The sequence below is a fragment of the Neofelis nebulosa genome, chromosome 2 (assembly GCF_028018385.1).
Source record: "Neofelis nebulosa isolate mNeoNeb1 chromosome 2, mNeoNeb1.pri, whole genome shotgun sequence".
In the NCBI taxonomy this organism is placed as follows: Eukaryota; Metazoa; Chordata; class Mammalia; order Carnivora; family Felidae; genus Neofelis; species Neofelis nebulosa.
In genome coordinates this window covers 40566665-40590556 of record NC_080783.1, presented here as the reverse complement: position 1 = coordinate 40590556, position 23892 = coordinate 40566665, and the positions used below count along the sequence as shown (strand labels likewise).

General features: G+C 35.7%; 1 long non-coding RNA gene across 1 annotated transcript; it reads left to right on the top strand.

The window, feature by feature from the left end:
• Nucleotides 1-695: 695 nt before the first annotated feature.
• Nucleotides 696-19478, top strand: LOC131501061 (uncharacterized). Its single transcript, XR_009256622.1, has 3 exons — nt 696-902; nt 12228-12414; nt 19354-19478. It is a non-coding gene; the product is annotated as an uncharacterized LOC131501061 (long non-coding RNA).
• Nucleotides 19479-23892: the final 4414 nt, after the last annotated feature.

The following is a 23892-nucleotide window of genomic DNA, read 5'->3' as shown; positions in this document are numbered from 1 at the left end:
ATTAAGAAGTTTCTGGTTTTGTTTGTATCTTTCACAAAGATTTGTATCTTTCACAAGTTACCTTCCATATAAAAATGCATTTCTACCAAAAAACATCAAAGAAAGTACTTTGTCCTAGTTTTTGTACTTTTATAATCAAAAGGAAAGTGATGAGGGACACGATATGTATATGTATTTTATTTCGAAAAAATTATTGTATAAATTACTTAACTATAAAAGCTTACTTAGATTTTGATAACACTTAAAAGTTGACTAAAACAATTATTTAGAGAGGGTATTTCTCCTATATCAAGAAACTTCCAATAATTATAAAATATAAAATAATATTTTCAATAAGTTATGAGGATGTACTTTTTGTTACACAAGCTGAATCTAAGAGAAAACTATGATATTTGTTCTTAACAAAATAAAGGAGCATGACATATTTATTATAAACTAAAAAAATCCAAAGTACTTGTATCAGTCAAGGCTCTCTAGGGAAACAGAACCAATAGGAGAGGACAAATGATAGACAGATAGAAAGATAGAGAGAGAGAGAGAGAGTGAGAGATACAGAGACAAAACCAATAGGAGACAATAGAAAAATACAGATAGAGATATAAATACATAGAAAAAGATTGATTATGAAGTATGGGCTCTAGAATCATGGAAGCTGAGAAGTTCTACCATCTGATTTCTGCAAGCTGGAGGCCCAGGAAAGCCCATTCTAGTCAAAATCTGAAGGCCTGAGAACCAGGTTATAAGTCCCAGTCTGAGTTTGAAGATCCAAGAACCAAGTGGCTGAATGTCTAAGTACCAGAGAATATGGATGTCTCAGCTCAAGCAGAGAGCAAATTCACCCTTCCTCACCCTTTTTCCTTCCATTCAGTCCTTCAGTGGACTGTATGAGGACCCCTGCATTGGTGAGGGCAATCTTTTTTTCACTCATTCTGCTGAGTCAAACACTAATCTCTAACAAAAATATCCTCACAGACACATCCAGGTGTAATGTTTTACCAGCTATCTGAGCATTCCTTGGGCCAGCATGGCACATAAAATTAACTGTCATAGAGTTAGAACAATCATCGATATTCTTTAAGCAGATGTCAATGTTCAAGGTTTGATCTAAGATGGTACCTTACAAATGCACAGATAATAAAATATTATAGATATTCTTAGAATATTCTAGAAGAATTTATAAAACTAAAGGATTCTCAAATAGCTAATACAATTGAGTCCCAGTTTATAAATGTTGATAAAAAGATGCATTCATGTGTTATAAAACATTTTAAAATGTCAAGTTTAAAAAATCTTAGTAATTATATAAAAATACATTGTACTTTAACATTCTAGAAATGTTAGCTACATGGTAGGCCAATATTAAAATTATTGTGAGCCAAAGACATGTGAATACAGCTAGACAAAAGTAGAACGTAAAAAAAGGCAAAACAAAAAATAACTTAAAAATTAAGTCCACCTTAAGAGCTGGCAGTCTAAGTATTATGTGCCAAATATGGCACTGGGGGATTTTCAAGCACATGTCTCCTCAACTGTGCTGTCTGCCTTGTTTCAAGGAGCCTACAGAATATCCATTATCCATTCTTAAATTGCTGCTCTGAAGAGTGGGTGTGGTCATTACCGATACTCCAGTTGACTCATACTTTGGCAGAATGACAAGCAAATCAGCATAAAGCTTCTGAAAGGTTATTAAAAATTCTCTAAATTAACCTACTCTAGACTAATGGGCTCATTTTTAAGGGCAATAACAAGAAATGAAGATCTAATTAGGTACAACCTGGAGATACTCTAATAAACATGGGAGAAGAGTATGTTTTTTAAAAAACAAAACTCGGGGCGCCTGGGTGGCGCAGTCGGTTAAGCGTCCGACTTCAGCCAGGTCACGATCTCGTGGTCCGTGAGTTCGAGCCCCGCGTCAGGCTCTGGGCTGATGGCTCGGAGCCTGGAGCCTGTTTCCGATTCTGTGTCTCCCTCTCTCTCTGACCCTCCCCCGTTCATGCTCTGTCTCTCTCTGTCCCAAAAATAAATAAAAAACGTTGAAAAAAAAAATTAAAAAACAAAACTCTAGGAATTTTATAATCTTAAATTGATTAACAGTCCTTTTATCTGATCATATGATTTTCTCAGATTGTAAGGCAGCAGGAGTTTAAGAAAATGTTGCACCTATAAAATTAAATAGAGCCCAACAGCCTTAATTTGTACTTACTTTGAAAATGTTTATTAATTTTTATTAAGGTTTCTTCATTGTCCTTTACTGTTTAACTTTCTACCTCTTGTGGATATATCATTACTAGAGGTCCTAGCCTGGAGGACAGCAAAATCTAATTAGAATGTATCACATTTGGTTATCACTTTTTCTACCTGAACTTCGTCATGCCTCCATGTACTGACATGGGCTTAACCCTTAGGAGAGTTTGAGAACTCATCATAGATGAGTCACAGAAGTGAGACTAAGTTTAGGGTGAAAAATCATAATCAGATACAGCACTCTCAAATTCCTTGACTTTTGAGATAACACAATCTTTTTAGCCAGAATGCCTGGGGAACAGAATATCCTGATTAAATTGACTTTCTGCCTAAATTAAGGTAAACTTATAAACTTTTTTCATTCTTTATTGTTTTTAAAGTACACTGAGTTATTGATAAGAATCATGTTTGATATAATGGAGGAGAAAGTGGTGATAGTAAAATACTCATGATTTTTTTTCTTTTGGAGGTACAGGACATATATATGTTGCATTTATATAGATATGAACATAAAGACAGAGAAATAATGTACATAAAGTCATTCTACACAATATTAGATATAAATAAATTTATTTAAAACAACGTATCAGAGTTTCCTAAGCCAAAGAAGCTGCACATACTCAGGTAACAAGAAGATGGCATGGTTGGCCATTGGAGATGGTCAGTTGTATATTTCAACACACATTAAAACTTTTCTAAATAGAAAAAAAAATTAATTTTTTTTAAATTAAAAAATAAAACTTTTCTAAATGGAGTTAGGCTTATTCTTGGGTTGGATGGAGAGTACACCAAATAAACCTGCTTTATTGATGGTCAAGGATCCAAGAAATTAAAGCATCATGAATGATTTTAAAAAGATCCATCCTTACTAAAGAAGATGTAAATTGTCAAAGAAAAATCTTCTAAAAACAAATACCCATGAAAACTCCTCATTTTCAAACTCCTGATTTTTCATAGTGTAAAGTATACACTAGAGATTAGAACAAATTCTCTACTTGTGTCTCCCTGCCCTATAATGTTTTAGAAGGAGATGTATTTCAAGCTTATAGATTTTTTAAATCTTTAATTTCATAAATATCCAGTTAAAACACCAGCTATTATCTCTAATTTCAGTATCTGATGATATGGAATGTTTTGATTACTTATTTTCTTTCTTTTTCCTTCATTATTATTGATTTTTTATTTGTATGATGAGAACATTTAAGATCTAGTCTCTTAGTAATTTTGAAGTACAAAATACAACATTGTTGACTACAATCACAATGTTGTGCATTAGATCTCCAGAATTTATTCATATTCTAACTTCAAGTTTATATACATTGACTAACATCTCCCACTTCCCTAACCCCTGCCAACCACCATGCTACCTTCAGTTTCTATGAGTTTGACTTTTTAAGATTCCATATATAAGTGCTACGATGGGAGGGAAGATGGCGGCAAAGGAGGACACTGTGCTCACGGCGCGTCCTGCTGATCACTTAGATGCCACCTACACCTGCCTAAATAACCCAGAACACCGCCAGAGGATTAGCAGAACAGAGTCTCCAAAGCCAAGCGCAGACGAGAGGCCCATGGAAGAGGGTAGGAAGGGCGGCAAGGCGGTGCGCGCTCCACGGACTGGCAAGAGGGAGCCACGCCAAGTAGAGACCCCGAGTCTGGCTGGCAAAAGCGGACGGGCCGGACGGACTGTGTTCCCACAGGAAGCGCGACTTAGACTTAGCGTCTGGGAGGTCATAAGTTAACAGCTCTGCTCAGAAAGCGGGAAGGCTGGAGGACAAAGGGAGGGAGAGTTGCTGAGCCCCCGGACGACAGAGCTCATCCCCCAGCCAAAATCCCAAAGGGAACCAGTTCCTGCCAGGGAATTTGCTCGCTCCGCGCAAACACCCAACTCTGTGCTTCTGCGGGGCCAAACTTCCGGCAGCGGATCTGACTCCCTCCCGCTGCCATAGGGCCCCTCCTGAAGTGGATCACCTAAGGAGAAGTGAGCTAAGCCTGCCCCTCCTGCCCCCGTGCACCTTGCCTACCCACCCCAGCTAATATGCCAGATCCCCAGCACCACAAGCCTGGCAGTGTGCAAGTAGCCCAGATGGGCCACACCACCCCACGGTGAATCCTGCCCCTAGGAGAGGGGAAGAGAAGGCACACACCAGTCTGACTGTGGCCCCAGCGGTGGGCTGGGGGCAGACATCAGGTCGGACTGCGGCCCCGCCCACCAACTCCAGTTATACACCACAGCACAGGGGAAGTGCCCTGCAGGTCCTCACCACTCCAGGGACTATCCAAAATGAGCAAACGGAAGAATTCCCCTCAGAAGAATCTCCAGGAAATAACAACAGCTAATGAACTGATCAAAAAGGATTTAAATAATATAACAGAAAGTGAATTTAGAATAATAGTCATAAAATTAATCGCTGGGCTTGAAAACAGTATAGAGGACAGCAGAGAATCTCTTGCTACAGAGATCAAGAGACTAAGGAACAGTCACGAGGAGCTGAAAAGCGCTTTAAATGAAATGCAACACAAAATGGACACGATGGCTTGGATTGAAGAGGCAGAGGAGAGAATAGGTGAACTAGAAGATAAAGTTATGGAAAAAGAGGAAGCTGAGAGAAAGAGAGATAAAAAAATCCAGGAGTATGAGGGGAAAATTAGAGAACTAAGTGATACACTAAAAAGAAATAATATATGCATAATTGGTATCCCAGAGGAGGAAGAGAGAGGGAAAGGTGCTGAAGGGGTACTTGAAGAAATTATAGCTGAGAACTTCCCTGACCTGGGGAAGGAAAAAGCCATTGAAATCCAAGAGGCACAGAGAACTCCCTTCAGACGTAACTTGAATCGATCTTCTGCACGACATATCATAGTGAAACTGGCAAAATACAAGGATAAAGAGAAAATTCTAAAAGCAGCAAGAGATAAACGTGGCCTCACATATAAAGGGAGACCTATAAGACTCGTGACTGATCTCTCTTTTGAAACTTGGCAGGCCAGAAAGGATTGGCACGATGCCTTCAGTGTGCTAAACAGAAAAAATATGCAGCCGAGAATCCTTTATCCAGCAAGTCGGTCATTTAGAATAGAAAGAGAGATAAAGGTCTTCCCAAACAAACAAAAACTGAAGGAATTTGTCACCACTAAACCAGCCCTACAAGAGATCCTAAGGGGGATCCTGTGAGACAAAGTACCAGAGACATCACTACAAGCATAAAACATACAGACATCACAATGACTCTAAACCTGTATCTTTCTATAATAACACGGAATGTAAATGGATTAAATGCGCCAACCAAAAGACATAGGGTATCAGAATGGATAAAAAAACAAGACCCATCTATTTGCTGTCTACAAGAGACTCATTTTAGATCTGAGGACACCTTTAGATTGAGAGTGAGGGGATGGAGAACTATTTATCATGCTACTGGAAGCCAAAAGAAAGCTGGAGTAGCCATACTTATATCAGACAAACTAGACTTTAAATTAAAGGCTGTAACAAGAGATGAAGAAGGGCATTATATAATAATTACAGGGTCTATCCATCAGGAAGAGCTAACAATTATAAATGTCTATGTGCCAAATACAGCAGCCCCCAAATATATAAAACAATTACTCATAAACATAAGCAACCTTATTGATAAGAATGTGGTCATTGGGGGCGCCTGGGTGGCGCAGTCGGTTAAGCATCCGACTTCAGCCAGGTCACGATCTCGCGGTCCGTGAGTTCGAGCCCCGCGTCAGGCTCTGGGCTGATGGCTCGGAGCCTGGAGCCTGTTTCCGATTCTGTGTCTCCCTCTCTCTCTGCCCCTCCCCCGTTCATGCTCTGTCTCTCTCTGTCCCAAAAATAAATTAAAAATGTTAAAAAAAAAAAAAAAAGAATGTGGTCATTGCAGGGGACTTTAACACCCCACTTACAGAAATGGATAGATCATCTAGACACACGGTCAATAAAGAAACAAGGGCCCTGAATGATACATTGGATCAGATGGACTTGACAGACATATTTAGAACTCTGCATCCCAAAGCAACAGAATATACTTTCTTCTCGAGTGCACATGGAACATTCTCCAAGAAAGATCATATACTGGGTCACAAAACAGCCCTTCATAAGTTTACAAGAATTGAAATTATACCATGCATACTTTCAGACCACAATGCTATGAAGCTTGAAATCAACCACAGGAAAAAGTCTGGAAAACCTCCAAAAGCATGGAGGTTAAAGAACACCCTACTCACGAATGAGTGGGTCAACCAGGCAATTAGAGAAGAAATTAAAAAATATATGGAAACAAACGAAAATGAAAATACAACAATCCAAACGCTTTGGGATGCAGCAAAGGCAGTCCTGAGAGGAAAATACATTGCAATCCAGGCCTATCTCAAGAAACAAGAAAAATCCCAAATACAAAATCTAACAGCACACCTAAAGGAAATAGAAGCAGAACAGCAAAGGCAGCCTAAACCCAGCACAAGAAGAGAAAAAATAAAGATCAGAGCAGAAATAAACAATATAGAATCTAAAAAAACTGTAGAGCAGATCAACGAAACCAAGAGTTGTTTTTTTGAAAAAATAAACAAAATTGACAAACCTCTAGCCAGGCTTCTCAAAAAGAAAAGGGAGATGACCCAAATAGATAAAATCATGAATGAAAATGGAATTATTACAACCAATCCCTCAGAGATACAAACAATTATCAGGGAATACTATGAAAAATTATATGCCAACAAATTGGACAACCTGGAAGAAATGGACAGATTCCTAAACACCCGCACTCTTCCAAAACTCAATCAGGAGGAAATAGAAAGCTTGAACAGACCCATAACCAGCGAATAAATTGAATCGGTTATCAAAAATCTCCCAACAAATAAGAGGCCAGGACCAGATGGCTTCCCAGGGGAGTTCTACCAGACGTTTAAAGCAGAGATAATACTTATCCTTCTCAAGCTATTCCAAGAAATAGAATGGGAAGGAAAACTTCCAGACTCATTCTATGAAGCCAGTATTACTTTGATTCCTAAACCAGACAGAGACCCAGTAAAAAAAGAGAACTACAGGCCAATATCCCTCATGAATATGGATGCAAAAATTCTCAATAAGATACTAGCAAATCGAATTCAACGGCATATAAAAAGAATTATTCACCATGATCAAGTGGGATTCATTCCTGGGATGCAGGGCTGGTTCAACATTCGCAAATCGATCAACGTGATACATCACATTAACAAAAAAAAAAGAGAAGAATCATATGATCCTGTCAATAGATGCAGAAAAGGCCTTTGACAAAATCCAGCACCCTTTCTTAATAAAAACCCTTGAGAAAGTCGGGATAGAAGGAACATACTTAAAGATCATAAAAGCCATTTATGGAAAGCCCACAGCTAACATCATCCTCAACGGGGAAAAACTGAGAGCTTTTTCCCTGAGATCAGGAACACGACAGGGATGCCCACTCTCACTGCTGTTGTTTAACATAGTGCTGGAAGTTCTAGCATCAGCAATCAGACAACAAAAGGAAATCAAAGGCATCAAAATTGGCAAAGATGAAGTCAAGCTTTCGCTTTTTTGCAGATGACATGATATTATACATGGAAAATCCGATAGACTCCACCAAAAGTCTGCTAGAACTGATACATGAATTCAGCAAAGTTGCAGGATACAAAATCAATGTACAGAAATCAGTTGCATTCTTATACACTAACAATGAAGCAACAGAAAGACAAATAAAGAAATTGATCCCATTCACAATTGCACCAAGAAGCATAAAATACCTAGGAATAAATCTAACCAAAGATGTCAAAGATCTGTATGCTGAAAACTATAGAAAGCTTATGAAGGTAATTGAAGAAGATACAAAGAAATGGAAAGACTTTCCCTGCTCATGGATTGGAAGAATAAATATTGTCAAAATGTCACTACTACCCAAAGCTATCTACACATTCAATGCAATCCCAATCAAAATTGCACCAGCATTCTTCTCGAAACTAGAACAAGCAATCCTAAAATTCATATGGAACCACAAAAGGCCCCGAATAGCCAAAGTAATTTTGAAGAAGAAGACCAAAGCAGGAGGCATCACAATCCCAGACTTTAGCCTCTACTACAAAGCTGTCATCATCAAGACAGCATGGTATTGGCACAAAAACAGACACATAGACCAATGGAATAGAATAGAAACCCCAGAGCTAGACCCACAAACATATGGCCAACTCATCTTTGACAAAGCAGGAAAGAACATCCAATGGAAAAAAGACAGTCTCTTTAACAAATGGTGCTGGGAGAACTGGACAGCAACATGCAGAAGGTTGAAACTAGACCACTTTCTCACACCATTCACAAAAATAAACCCAAAATGGATAAAGGACCTGAATGTGAGACAGGAAACCATCAAAACCTTAGAGGAGAAAAAGCAGGAAAAGACCTCTCTGACCTCAGCCGTAGCAATCTCTTACTCGACACGTCCCCAAAGGCAAGGGAATTAGAAGCAAAAGTGAATTACTGGGACCTTATGAAGATAAAAAGCTTCTGCACAGCAAAGGAAACAACCAACAAAACTAAAAGGCAACCAACGGAATGGGAAAAGATATTTGCAAATGACATATCAGACAAAGGGCTAGTATCCAAAATCTATAAAGAGCTCACCAAACTCCACACCCGAAAAACACATAACCCAGTGAAGAAATGGGCAGAAAACATGAATAGACACTTCTCTAAACAAGACATCCAGATGGCCAACAGGCACATGAAAAGATGTTCAACGTCGCTCCTCATCAGGGAAATACAAATCAAAACCACACTCAGATATCACCTCACGCCAGTCAGAGTGGCCAAAATGAACACATCAGGAGACTATAGATGCTGGAGAGGATGTGGAGAAACGGGAACCCTCTTGCACTGTTGGTGGGAATGCAAATTGGTGCAGCTGCTCTGGAAAGCAGTGTGGAGGTTCCTCAGAAAATTAAAAATAGACCTACCCTATGACCCAACAATAGCACTGCTAGGAATTTATCCAAGGGATACAGGAGTGCTGATGCATAGGGGCACTTGTACCCCAATGTTTATAGCAGCACTCTCAACAATAGCCAAATTATGGAAAGAGCCTAAATGTCCATCAACTGATGAATGGATAAAGAAATTGTGGTTTATATACACAATGGAATACTACGTGGCAATGAGAAAGAATGAAATATGGCCTTTTGTAGCAACGTGGATGGAACTGGAGAGTGTGATGCCAAGTGAAATAAGCCATACAGAGAAAGACAGATACCATATGGTTTCACTTTTATGTGGATCCTGAGAAACGTAACAGAAACCCATGGGGGAGGGGAAGGAAAAAAAAAAAGTGGTTAGAGTGGGAGGGAGCCAAAGCATAAGAGACAGTTAAAAACTGAGAACAAACTGAGGGTTGATGGGGGGTGGGAGGAAGGGGAGGGTGGGTGATGGGTATAGAGGAGGGCACCTTTCGGGATGAGCACTGGGTGTTGTATGGAAACCAATTTGACAATAAATTTCATATATTAAAAAAAATAATAAGTGGTACGATGTAGTATGTGTCTTTCTTTGTCTGATTTACCTCACTTAGCCTAATGCTCTCATGGTTCATCCATGTTATCACAACTGGAAGGCTTTCCTTTTTTCTTGTGGCTGAATAATACTCCACTGTGTGTGTGTGTGTGTGAGTGTGTGTGTATGTGTGTGTGTGTTTAATGCTTTATCCTTTCATCTACTGACAGAACACAAGTTATTTTCCCATCTTGGCTACTTTGAACAATGTTGCAATAAACATGAGAGAGCATATTGTCTTTGATATCCTGTTGTAATTTCCCTTGGGTATACCCAGAAGTAGGACTGTTTGATTATATGGTGGTTCTAGTTTTATTTTTTTATTTTTTTAATTTCTTTAAAGAACTTTCATAGTGGCTGCAACAATTTACATTCCACTAACAGTGGACAAGGGTTCCCTTTTCTTGGCATCCTCACCAACACTTGTTACCTCTTGTCTTCTTGATGATAAACATTATTTTTTTTGACAGAGATAGAGACAGTGTGAGTGGGGGAAGGGCAGACAGCGAGTAGGAGGGAGGGAGGGGGAGAAAGAGAGAGAGAAAGAGAGAGAGAGAGATACCCCCAATCAGGCTCCCTGCTGCCAGCTGCACAGAGATCAATGAGAGGCTGGAACTCATGAAACCATGAGATTATGACCTGAGCCGAAACCAAGAGCCAGACGCTAAACCAACTGAGCCACCCAGGCGCCCCAGTGACAAACATTCTAATAAGGGTGAGGTGCTATTTCATTATGGTTTTGATTCACATTTCTCTGATTATCAGTGATGTTGAGCATCTTTTCACGTACCTGTTAGCCATTTGGAGGTCTTTTTGGAAAAAAATGTCTATTCAATTCCTCTGACCATTTTTTAATCAGATTGTTTAATTTGTTATTGAGTTGTATGAGTTATATATAAATATATATACATATATATATGCATATATATACATATATATATATACACATATATACATATATACATATGTATATACGTATATATATATATATACATATATACATATATATACACATATACATATGTATATATGTATATATGTATATATATACATATATATATATACATATATATATATATATACGTATATATACTTTAATGTTTATTTATCTTTGAGAGAGAGAGAGTGCAAGTGGGGGAAAGGGCAGAGAGAGAGGGAGACACAGAATCCGAAGCAGGTTCCAGGCTTGGAGCTGTCAGCATAGAGACCAATATGGGACTTGAAAACATGAACCGTGAGGTCATGACCTGAGCCAAAGCTTAACCAACTGAGCCACCCATGCACGCTAATTATTTATATATTTTTATACTAACTCCTTATCAGATAATGGTTTGCAAATATTTTTTCCTATTCTGTAGGTTGCATTATCATTTGGTTAGTTGTTTCTTTCACTGTGTATAACCTTTTTAGTTTTATATAGTCCTAATTACTTATTTTTTGCTTTTGGTGCTTTTGCTTTGGTGTCATAGCCAAAAACTGTTGTCTAGACAAATGTCAAAATTTATTTTTCCCTATATTTCTCCTAGGGGTTTTATGGTTTCAGGTTTCTCTTTATGTCCTTAATCCACATCAGGCTTATTTTTGTGAGTGGTGTAAGGCAGATGTCTCATTTCACTTTTCTGCATGTGGCTAACCAGTGTTTCTAATACCATTTATTAAAGATACTATTCTGTCCCCATTCAATATTCTTGGTGCTCTTATCAAACATTAGCTGACCATACACACAGGAGTTTAGTTATGGACACTCCATTCTGTAATATTGGCCTATCTGTTTATTTTTATGTCCTTACCATCCTGTTTGGATTACTAGAGATTTGTAGTATAATTTGAAATCAGAATGTGTGATGCTTCTACCTTTGTTCTTCGTTCACAGGATTATTTAGGCTATTCGGGGTCCTTTCTGGTTCCCTGTAAATTTTAGAACTGCTTATTCTATTTTTATGAAAAATATAGACTGCATGGAATCTGTAGATGAGTTTGGGTAGTATGGACATTTAAACAATATTAATTCTTCCAATCCACTAATATGGGATATCTTTCCATTTGTTTCTCTTTTCTTCAATTTCTTTAATCAAATTCTTGTTCATTCAGTTAGACGTATTTTTCCTTTCCTTGGTTAAATTTATTCCTAAGTATTTTCTTAGTTTTGATGCCACTATGAATGAGATTGCTTTATTTATTAGATATTCTGTTTTTAGCATATAGAAGCACAACTGATTTTTGTAAGTTGATTTTAGATCCTACAACTTCAGGATTTGTTGATTGGTTCCAACAGTTTTTTGGTTGAATCTATGGGTTTTTCTATATACAAAATCATATCCTTTTCAAATAATAACAATTTTACCTCTTCTTTTCTGATTTGGAAGGCAAAGTTCCTAATAACCTCTCCAGTGTGTCCAAACTCCTTTGTTTTTTCTTTTTTCTACAGAGTGCTGGAACCTCTCTTCAGGAAACCTGGACTTCTACAAAGGCTTTCTCATCCATGGGAGACTGCCAAAATTAGCGCTCTCTGGGTAGTCCCTAACCATGGCCAAGAAGAGCTGAAACTGGTTCCAAGGCTCCTGTCAGTTCCACAGCTCTTATTGAGGTCTGTCTGCCTACTACCTGATGCACAGGTGGGTGAGACTCAACCTGAGGGCCTTGGCATATGGTGCTGGATCCCACAACTCCCTCTGAAGCACTTTCAGTCGTGGATGGATGTCAAATTTTAGTTGTTAAAAGGGGAGACCAAACAAAAAAGTTATCTATGCTACCATGATGCTGATGTACAAGTCTTCATTTTCTTGATGCTTCCTGTCAAAGATGGATAATGGTTTCTTACACATCATAAATCCATATTTATATTTATATAGTTGTAATTTCTGTCAATCAAGATAAACTATAATCTATTAGCTCCATAGACTCTGTTTCATAGAATGAATTATTTTTACATGTGTAAAGATTAAACATACCAACAAAAATAGAGCAATATTAATTGAATTTATTTATGTATGATATGGGAGTTTTACTATTGCTCTGAGATATGGGAGTTATGTGCCTCTTTAGAAGGGTGTTTGATCTGCAAAACTCCTGCTATAGATACAGATCTATAAAGCACATCCTTGTTCTAACCTTCTAGAGTCATCCTATAAATTCTGAAACTCAAAAAGCAGCGGTATAGACTTCACACTTATGAACAGTGTACCATGTAACATGAGGTTACAAAATCTATTTGACTTGTCAGTGCTTATGAATTACACTTACAGAAATAATAATTTCTATAAACTGTTTGCATGGTATATGATGAGTTCATACTAACAGCCATAAATCAGCGAGTTAAAAACTAAGGCCATCTGCTGCTATATTTTTAATTGTGATACTCAGACATGAACTCCATTTTTACCATGGTAATTGCTCAACTGGTTTTATATATCAAAATCCTAAAAAACTATATGAGTTTTTTGTTTTATCTAATCTGGCTCCTTTGTGAACTTAATTAAGTTACTGATATCTCATAGTCCCTTTGTCTAAAAGTGTCAGCTCAAAGCCACAGAGAAACCAAGTATCTTAGGAATTAAATTAGAAAATGTTTATAAATTATTTGATAATAATAAAATACATTTAGTTCAATAAAAAAGCAAATAATACCTATTTTAAGATTTAGTGTTTTGGTCTACTTTTGTTTTTGGTTGAATTGTCCAATTGATTCATTCATTAGTGGTTCATCATGATTTATAATGTGCCATATCTTTGTGCCAACTACAAGAACATCACATTTTAAAATAAATTTCTTCATAAAATTAACTATTCCAGTTTTAAAATCAGTGTGAAGGTAACCAGACTTTTCTTGTATTAATCTATCTGCTCATCATTCACCTTTCATACTCAGTATGAAACTGTCTGGAAACTGATAGTTCATGGCTAGAATTGTCACTAAATAGAAGTAGATAGCTTCACCAAGAAATAAAGCAAAATAGTAAAATGAAGGAGCAGGGAGAGACTTGACCCTCTCCTGCAAATGTGGGGTTTTCCTGATGCAGGTCTGTCATTTTTGCTGTTCTTTTTTTCTAAAAAGACAAATGATACCTCCTCCCTTATGAAAACTTCTCATTCCACAGCAATTGCTACTTTTTATAATGTATCTAGGTCACAAGTGGATTGCAATAATTTATGTCATCCTGGAATATGAAATCAATACCCAAAGGAGTGGACTGACACAAATAATTAAATTACAATTCCTTCGGAGTCAAATGATCAAATTCTGAGATTAAGAGTAACATTTACTTCTGTCTATCCAAACCATGGAAAATACCTACTGGGTAATATTAATATATATTGATAAGCATTTTAGAGTATCATGTTGATGTCTAGCTTAGGAACCTGGAAGCAGATTCTGCAGCTTTTAGAAATTGGTGGAGTTTTCCTGTGTTTGCATAATCACTATAGGCAATAATTCCTTGTAAATACTTCAACACATAAAATGCAAAAAGAAGATATAAGTGCTGATGTGGAATATGCATACGAAACTGGAAACTAATATAAAATCTAAATTAGTGAAAGGATTGCATTAATGGCAAAACCAAACCACAGGAGAACAAAAATGAAACAAAACAAAACAAAAACAAACAAAAACACCTTCATCTTAAAAAAAAACAAAACAAAATGAACTGATAAAAAGCAACATGAACTAATACATAACCTGTAGAGACTTTCACAAGCCCTTTGGACAATTCAGTTAGTGTCAAAAAATAAAAATAAAAATCAAAAACTTCTCTACATCTAGAATATTTGTTATGAAATGAAGATCAGATGGAGTAATGCTTTGTGTATCCCAAAATTGCATTTTATAAACAGTAACTGTTAAATATTAAGTACATGTGGTATTATCTTTATTTTAAAATTATTTTATTTGGTATTCATTTCATTTTATCTTAATATTTAATTTTTTGATGTTTTTGTTATTAAATGTCTAAATCAAATAGGTTTTCTATGTTAATGAAATATATAATCTTGTCACCATATATCAGTTCATACTATTAGTATATTATTGCATTATTTCAGTTTGTTTTATAAAGAACCTCTGAAACTTTTAGTACTGCCCTTTTGAAAAAATAATTCACTGGTTATTATCATGTGCACTCATTATTTAAATGTACTCAAAGAATAAAGTATAATTTGATGGGGGGCCTGAGTGGCTCAGTTGGTTCCGTGTCTGGCTTTGGCTCAGGTCATAACCTCACTGTTCGTGGGTTCGAGTCTCACATAGGGCTCCGAGCTGACAGCTCAGAGCCTGGAGCCTGCTTCAGATTCTGTGTCTCCCTCTACCCCTCCGCCCCTCTTAAAAATAAATAAATATGAAAATAATTTTTTTTAGAAAAGAATAAAGTATAATTTGAAAATTTGCTAAAACTCCAGGGAATTTTGAAAATTGATATTTGTCAGGAATTTGAAAACATTACCTGAAATGAGTAGTGTTTTAAGTCCTAGAAGTGTTAACAGTGAAGCACTCCCTTATTTGTTTTCTTTTAATATATTGCAGTTTATGTGGGCCCAAACATTTTCCAGTTTTAATTAAACACTCTCACCAAATAGACAACTAACTCTAAAAAAAAAATATCCAAGAAAAGAAGATATGGAAATGAGGCCCAAATTAATAAAATCTGTCTAAGGCAAACAAGCAAGCAGTAGGAGAAATGAGGGAGCAGGGTATAGGAGTCATTTTTCAGCCATAGTACTTTGTAGTCTATGCATGTGTGAAGGAAGGGATTAAATAAAAATTGAGAGATAGACAAAAGACTCAGTAGATTAACTAAAATATTACTTATAAGGGCTAAATTGAAATACAAATTTTAAAACCAACATATGGCAGAACGATTTACCAATCCAGGAACTGGAAAGAAGGCCTCACCCTGGAATGGATAGCCTGGCTCTGAGACAGAGAGCAGGGTATCCGTGCTGTGGGGAGAAGGAATCTGCTAAAAAGAAAGGAGTCAAACTGGGCATAACCAGTTTATTTTTCCCAAATTGACTAATTTGATATGTTACTGCATCTCTGATCCCCAGGGAGGAAATAAAGGAAAGAGCAAAAAAAGATCAGAGTGTGACAGAGAATTCCATGATTCTAAAAAGTCTCCTTAGATCCCCCAATTTAACATCTCTGAGATTTATATGCCTCTAATAATCAATGTCTTGAGATTAAGTTATGTTTTAAGATTACTGTTGGACAAGCAGCAATAGTGATAAAGTTGCCACTGACTACCTGTGGTTAACCTGACTTATTTTAGAGGACTTAACTAGACAACTACAACTATTCAAGAATCATTTGAGAAGAGAATAGAAATCCCAGTGTTCTTCAAAAACCTTTCCGTGATATCACCTGGGGAAATTAAGAAAATGCCAGCATTAACATTTTTACAATGAGCGTTAATAGTGTGGAAGAAACTGCAGTGATAATGTACCACTCCTAAGAAAAGTGGCATTAGGGATGTCCTTGATGGCTGCAAGAGTGATACATAGTTGAAAACATTTAGACATCAATGATGCTGACTCAAAGCTTATTCAGAAGAGTTGGACCCTGCATGTTAAGAAGTTTTGAGAATAACTTATCCAATTTGTTTCAATTATTCTTCCTTTTTTTTATGTATGCACTATAGGTAGACATGATTAAAATCTACATCTAAATGCAGAAGAGCTCTTTTAATAAGAATAAAATACAAAAACTAATCCTAGTTTAATTGGCAGCATTTTATCCCCAGTGCTCTATATAACAATAGTGTAATCTTATAATCAATGTCAGCTTAGATTCAATGAAATAAAAAGAGTAATAATATGTAACTTTTATTGAACTCCTCCTATATGCCAGACATAGGACTTTGCATGTATTAATTTCATTTAATCATTACAAAAACTCTATAAAGAAGAACCTAATACTATGCTATTTTACACTTTAAAAAACCAAGGCACAGGGAGTATTTAATAATTAGCCAAGGTCATATACAGCTAGTAATTGACTGAAGCTTCAAACCCGGTCTAACTATAAAGGCAGCCAAACTTAAACACTACACCATCATGTATCATTCAACACATACTATTTACTTGAAACAACCATCTTGTTTTGGGGACAATGAATAACCTTACTTCTAAAACTGAAATAGAAAATACTGTTGCTTAGAAAATCTCATCACTGTCTCTTATTTTAAAGATTTAATGGCCTCCCGTCAATGATACATTTTTTTAAAAGGGATTTTAAAGTTCTGTTGTGAAATACTTCAAAGTTATTGCTCAATCAGAAATATTGACCCAACGTGCACCAGTCTTTTAACAACTACACTTTTATCTTTTATGTATGAATGTGGGGTTGGAAATAGCTATGTTCTGTGCAGCTACTGACGGAAGGAAACAAATTAACCAATACTGGATCCATTTTTTTTATGGGGAATTAGGTTTTAGTTCTCTTTGGCTATAAAAGGTAGTGTTTACAACCTCTAATTAAACTTAAAGAGAACTTAAACATCACCACTTTCAATATTTAGATATCAGCTGGCTCTGGACACCACTGCCAGACAAACATTAACTCTGTATACACATTTGGGATATTATCTTATATAGCATGCAGAGAACTACAAAAAAATAGAAAAATTATACACAAATAATGTGTAGAGTACACAGCGTCAGAACGAAAAAAAGGTCAAATTTATATTTATGAATCTCATCGATCAAAAATGACTTAAAATGCAGAAACATATAAAATTTGTAGTTGATGTTTTATCATGTATGATTCACTAAAAAGATTGCTAATCATGGCACACTAACATATTCTGCATGAATACCTATTTTCTTTGTCAGAATTAATTGAAAATTCTGGTTTGCCCAGTTGTATTTCTGTGCTATCATGTATCTAAAATGCTTTTGCGCTTCTGCAAGATTGTTCCAAAAACTCTTTGGATGGAGTAAATACAAACTTTGCCTTGTAAAACATAGTATCTAGGTTTCTTCAGCTGTTAAGATATTAAAGCAACTAATTTGAGCCGACCAATTGATCCTGGGTAGAACATTGCTATCATTGTATGTGTAATTATAACTGCATTCATGCCTAAATGTAATGACAAAGAATCATCTAGGGTTAGATGTCTGTGATACTAATTAGTTTTTCTTACGACATAGGTTTTTTGCTTTAAACCCCACATTTTATATTAGCACACTGGTGGTGAAAAATATATGAGCACCCCAGACCAATCGGCTTGTAGAAGAAGGGATCATTTTCTATATCTCAAGTGATTAAAGTTAGTTTGGAGAAGAAACATCCTTTGGATCAGTGCCATTAAAACAGGAGTTTTCATAAATATGAAAAGTGAATAAATGGAATGATTTTGTGAGACTTGGTAGTATTTTTAGATAGAATGAGATTTAATTCAGTTATCTTTAAAGATATAATTTATAGGGGTGCTGAGTGGCTCAGCTGGTTAAGCATCCAACTCTTGATTTTGGCCAAGTCCGTGACCTCTCAGTTCATGAGACTGAACCCCAGGTGGGGTCTGTGTTGACAGTGCAGAGCCTGCTTGGGATTCTCTCTCTCCCCCTCTCTCTGCCCTTCCTCCACTCAACACTTGTGTGCTCTCTAAATAAATAAATAAATAAATAAATAAATAAATAAATAAACTTTTAGATATATATTTATATATATATAACCCATATTTATAAACCATATAGTATTTTCCAGGGACTGTACTAAATGAGGTACTGGAGTAAATAAAAGCAATATTCCCTGCCCTCAAATGTGGCAATAATCAAGTGTGGAAGATAGACAAGTGTAGGCACTCAGGATATCACCAAGTACAGGATATACACTGACATTTTCATGATGAAGATGAGTTCTTTCTTGATATAATTTTGGGCAAGGTAAAATGAGATATCAGAAGTAATTTTAAACAGCCATATAACGTTTAATGCAAACATATTTGCTTATACTTGGATAACTAAGCATGTGAATCTGCTTGTAATATAAGAGTGGGGGATAATTTTATGAGCAGCTAAATCCTGTACAGCCACATATTGGAGGAAATATCTAGACTCACCATTAAATAAACATTTGATTCTAGTTTTATAAAATATTCAATATAAAATGTCAACAGTAAAAATAACCAATAACACAACATCAATTTCTTTTTCAGAAATATGAGATTTCCCTTAAAATACAAAATTTGATTTTTAAAAAAAATTTGCAGTTGGAAACATCACTAAATCTGTCAAATTTATATTGCATATACATACATATATCACGCACATACACATATACATATACACATATATATATACATATGCTGAGAGAGAACACACACACACACATATACATATACACACATATATATAGAACACACACACACATATATACACATACATATATATATAGAGAGAGAGAGAACACACATACACACACACACACACACAGAAAGGAGGTTATGTTTTTATTTAAGGATCTTGAAATCAACTAAGAGTTATTAAAATTATATGTATATAATGTAATCTCTCTGCATTTCCTACTCTGGCTGAGATTTTTCTTTTCTCTTTGTTTCCAGGAACATATTGGAAAACAAAGATTAAACAGAATTATCAAGTAAGTCCTTTACTGAGAATTTAATTGTGAGCTTGCCAACCACGGTTTGATTTTTCATCATCTTGTTCCAGGGTTATAAACCTTTCAATTCATTTATATTTATAAACAATTCCCACCCTATTATGTGCATGGATTATTAGGAATGTCTCCCAATAGAATTTTTCAGCTTTATGTACACAATTAAAAGCTTGGATTCATTTTTTATCAAACTTTTACAGTGGGTTAGAATATCTGAAATCTAAACTAAAAGTCTCTTTTAGCCCAAATGACGACTCATTCTTTAGTTTGGAAGGCTCTTTACTTCATGGATTTGAAAAGGGAGATTAAAGCCATTGGAGAAACCACCTAGGGCAGAATGTGGTTTTGCTGATAACAGAATTATATTTTTCACAGCAAAGGAATTCAGACCCTGTATCCAGTTAACAAACCAACTGTGATAAAAACAAGTCAATGGAGAAAACTTTTAGCCTAAAACTATAATACTACCTGCAAAAGAATGTAGAAGGTATAATAGCTGACCTCTGACCATGTAATATTTGCAAATTACATTATATTTCTAAGAGGAACTCAAATAAGAACAGTCTTCATACCCTCTGCAGCAGAGTAAAATCTTTAATCATACAACTCTATCTAACCCAGATTCTTCAAATTCAAAGGCACCTTTGAATCACCTAAGGAGATTTTAAAACCTATCAATGTCTGGGCTCCAGCACCTGGAGATTCTGTTTTAATTAGTCTAGGATTGGAAGAGAGAACGGTTTGTTTATTTTATATATATATTTGCATTCCTTCTATTTGTTTATTATATATGTATATATTTATTTATGCATATATATGTGTATATATGTATACACACATGCACACACACACACATATAGGTAATTACTTTACGCAGCCTAGGCTGAAAATTTTGAAGTCCTAATCTGTTCATTCTGAGGGATTTGGAGTCATCACTTCATTTATTCCAGTGTCTCCTCAGCATTACCTTAAATTTTGAAGGATCAGTGTGAGTTTAGTGTGAAGCAGTAGGTAATAGACCTGCAGTGCAGAATAAAATTGGCAGTGATAATAAGTTTATATTTTAAGTGATACTTTACTAACTAAACTACTTGAAATTTCAAAGATCTCTCATACCCATTGTCTTATACACCTGTTGTTTCTTTTAGGCTCAGGTGCGAAACTTGAGTTAATTATATTCCTCTGCTCATGGCACATTTACATTTTAGGTCCATGTGACAATCCTTCTATTATTTAATCTCCTACTCCTCTCCCATTTCCCCCACAACATAATGGGCATCAATTCTATGCTAAATAGTATTATTTTCTTACAAAAAAAAGTTTTAAAATACAGAAAGTTCTATTATTGTTATTTTTACAGATGAAAAAGCTATAAACCAAGTAGCGTTTTTATATGCATATTTTTAAAAATTGGAAATATTGGGGCATGCCTGGGTGGCTCAGCCGGTTAAGTGTCCAACTCTTGATTTCAGCTCAGGTCATGATCTCACAGTTCATGAGTTTGAGCCCCTCATCGGGTTCTGTGCTTATAGTGTTGAGCCTGCTTGGGATTCTCTCTCTCTCTCTCTCTCTCTCTACTCCCCCCCCCCACCTCTTCTCTCTCCCTCAAAATAAATTTAAAAAATAAACATTAAAAAATTAAAAATTGGAAATAATAGTTCAGAGGGTGGAAATGCCATAAAGTTTTAAAAACAAATTTCTCTGCAGAGTGTATACCAATTGCTATTCTCACTGGAGATAAATGAGTGCCTCATTTCACATGCAGTTGCTAAAACTACAAATTATCATTCATTCTTTATTATTATTACTCTGAGAGATGAAAAATTATAATGTTGCTTTGAGAATACTTGATTGCTAGTGAAGGTGGAACATATTTTCATATGCTTAGTAGCCATTTGCATTCCTTCTATTTTGAGTTTGTTTTTTCTTTACCTGTTTTTCACCTAACCGTTTTAAAATTAAGGTGTCATAATTAATATACTACAAAACAGACAGAGTTTAAATACTCAGCCAAATCAATTTGAGCAGTTGTATCCATGTGTGTAACCATGAGGCAAAATAAGGTATAGATCACTTATTTCCATCATACCCTTAAGTTTCATGTCTCTTTCCAACCACAAGTGCTTCTTCTCAGAACATTTTGATATCTCTCACTTTAGTTTTTTCTGTTGCTAAGACTTTATATATCAATGGAATCATACAGTACACATGGTATTTGGATTCCTTGAGTTAATAAGTTCGATATTTGGCCATGTTGCATATCAATAGTTCAATCTTTTTTGTTTCTTATTAGTATTCCATTGTATGAACACACAGCATTTTGTTTTTATGCATACCACTACTGATGATCCATATTACCCAATATTTTTGACTATCAGGAATGTGACTTCCATGAAAACTATTGTGCAAATTCTTTTGTGGATTTATATTTTCAATTCCCTTAGCTAAATATCTAGGACAGGAAGTACTTGCTCATACTGTAAAACACATGTTTCATTTCATTTAAAAATCGCAATACAGTTTTCCAAAGTGATTAAACCATTTTAAAGTTCCACTAGCAATGTCTGAGAGGGCAGCTGCTCCTTACACCCACAAATATTTAATGCTTTGGGTTTTTTTTATATTAGCCATTCTAGTCAGTGTGAAATGATAGCTCATTGTAATTTGAATTTATATTTCCCTGGAGGATCTTTCTGTGATTATTGACCATGTATCTTCTCTTTTTTTTTTTTTTTTAATTTTTTTTTTTAACATTTGTATCTTCTCTTTTTAAACAAGCTAAGTGTTTTTGTAAAGGAAACACTTTAATTGGCACAGTTTTGGCCCATTTTTAAAAACTGGAAGCTCGAGGCGCCTGGGTGGCTCAGTCGGTTAAGTGACCGACTTCAGCTCAGGTCACGTTCCGTGAGTTCGAGCCCCGCGTCCGCTCTGGGCTGATGGCTCAGAGCCTGGAGCCTGCTTCCGGTTCTGTGTCTCCCTCTCTCTCTGCCCCTCCCCTGTTCACGCTCTGTCTCTCTCTGTCTCAAAATAAATAAACGTTAAAAAAAATTAAAAAAAAAATAAAACTGGAAGCTCATCTTTTAATTGCTAATTGGTAAGAGCTCTTGGTATATTCTTGATAAAAGTCCTTCGTTGCACATATGTATTGAAAATAATTTTTCCCTGTTGTGGCTTATATATTCATTCTCTTAATTATGTTTCTTGATAAACAGAAATTTTCCATTTTATTGATGTCCAACTTACGTATTTATTATTGTTAGTGATTCTAGTGTACTTGTTCAAGAAGCATTTTCTTACCCCAGAGGAGAAAAGTGTTGTTTTAGATTCTCTTCTCAAAGTTTCATAATTCTGTGTTTACAGTTTGGTCAACGTTTCAAGTTATGTTTATGTGTTGAATGATAAAGAGATCAGTTTTGTTTTGTTTTTCAGATGAAAATCCAATTATTCTAGAAACATGGTTAACAGGGAGAAAATGTTTGCAAATCATATAGCTGACAAAAACCTCAGCCTGGAGTATCAAACAGTCTTAAAACTTAATAGTAATAAACAATCCAATTAGTAGATAGGCAAAAGACATGAGGAGATATTTTACCAAAGAGGTTATAAGGTGGCAAATAAGCTCACGAAATGATGCTTGACGTCACTAGCCACTACAGAAATACAAATTCCGATCACAGTAAGTTATCACTACATACTTATGAGGATGGCTAAATGTTTTTAAAAAATGACACACTAAGTTATGGTGAGGATGTGGAGAAACAAGGTCTTTCATACATTGTTTGTGGAAATGTAGGATGGTATAGTCAATCTTGAAAACCGTATGGCAGTTTCTTAAAAAAAATAAACACATATTTATCATATCATCCAGCAATCACCTCCTAGGCATCTGCTTCAGAAAAATAAAAACTTACACTCATAGAAACCATGTCCATGTTTGTTCAAGGCAGCTTTATTTGCAATGGCAAAAAACTAGAAACAACCAAAACATCCTTCAACAGATGAATGGTTAAAATGAAACAAGACAAAACAAAAACAATCTGTGGTTCACGTGTACCTTGAAGTAATATTCAGCAATAAATACTACTCCCTCAAAAAATAAAAGCAAAAAAAAAAAAAAACCCAACAACATGTAACAGCTTGAGTAGATCTCAAGGGGATTATGCTGAGTGAAAAAAGTCAATACCAAAAGGTCATATACTATATAATTTACATAACATTTTCCAAATGACACAATTGATAGATCTGATGAACAGATTTGTAGTTACCAGGGATGAGAGATGATAGAGAGGAAAGAGTGCCTATAAATAAGTAACACTGAGATCTTTCTGGAAATAGGATATTTGTATCCACGGTGGTGATTCTAAAAATGTACACGTGATAAAATGACATAGAACTACACACATACTTCATGCCAGTGTCAAACTCGCGATTTTCATACTGTACTATAAGTATTCTAAAGGTAACCAATGGAAGAGACCAGGAG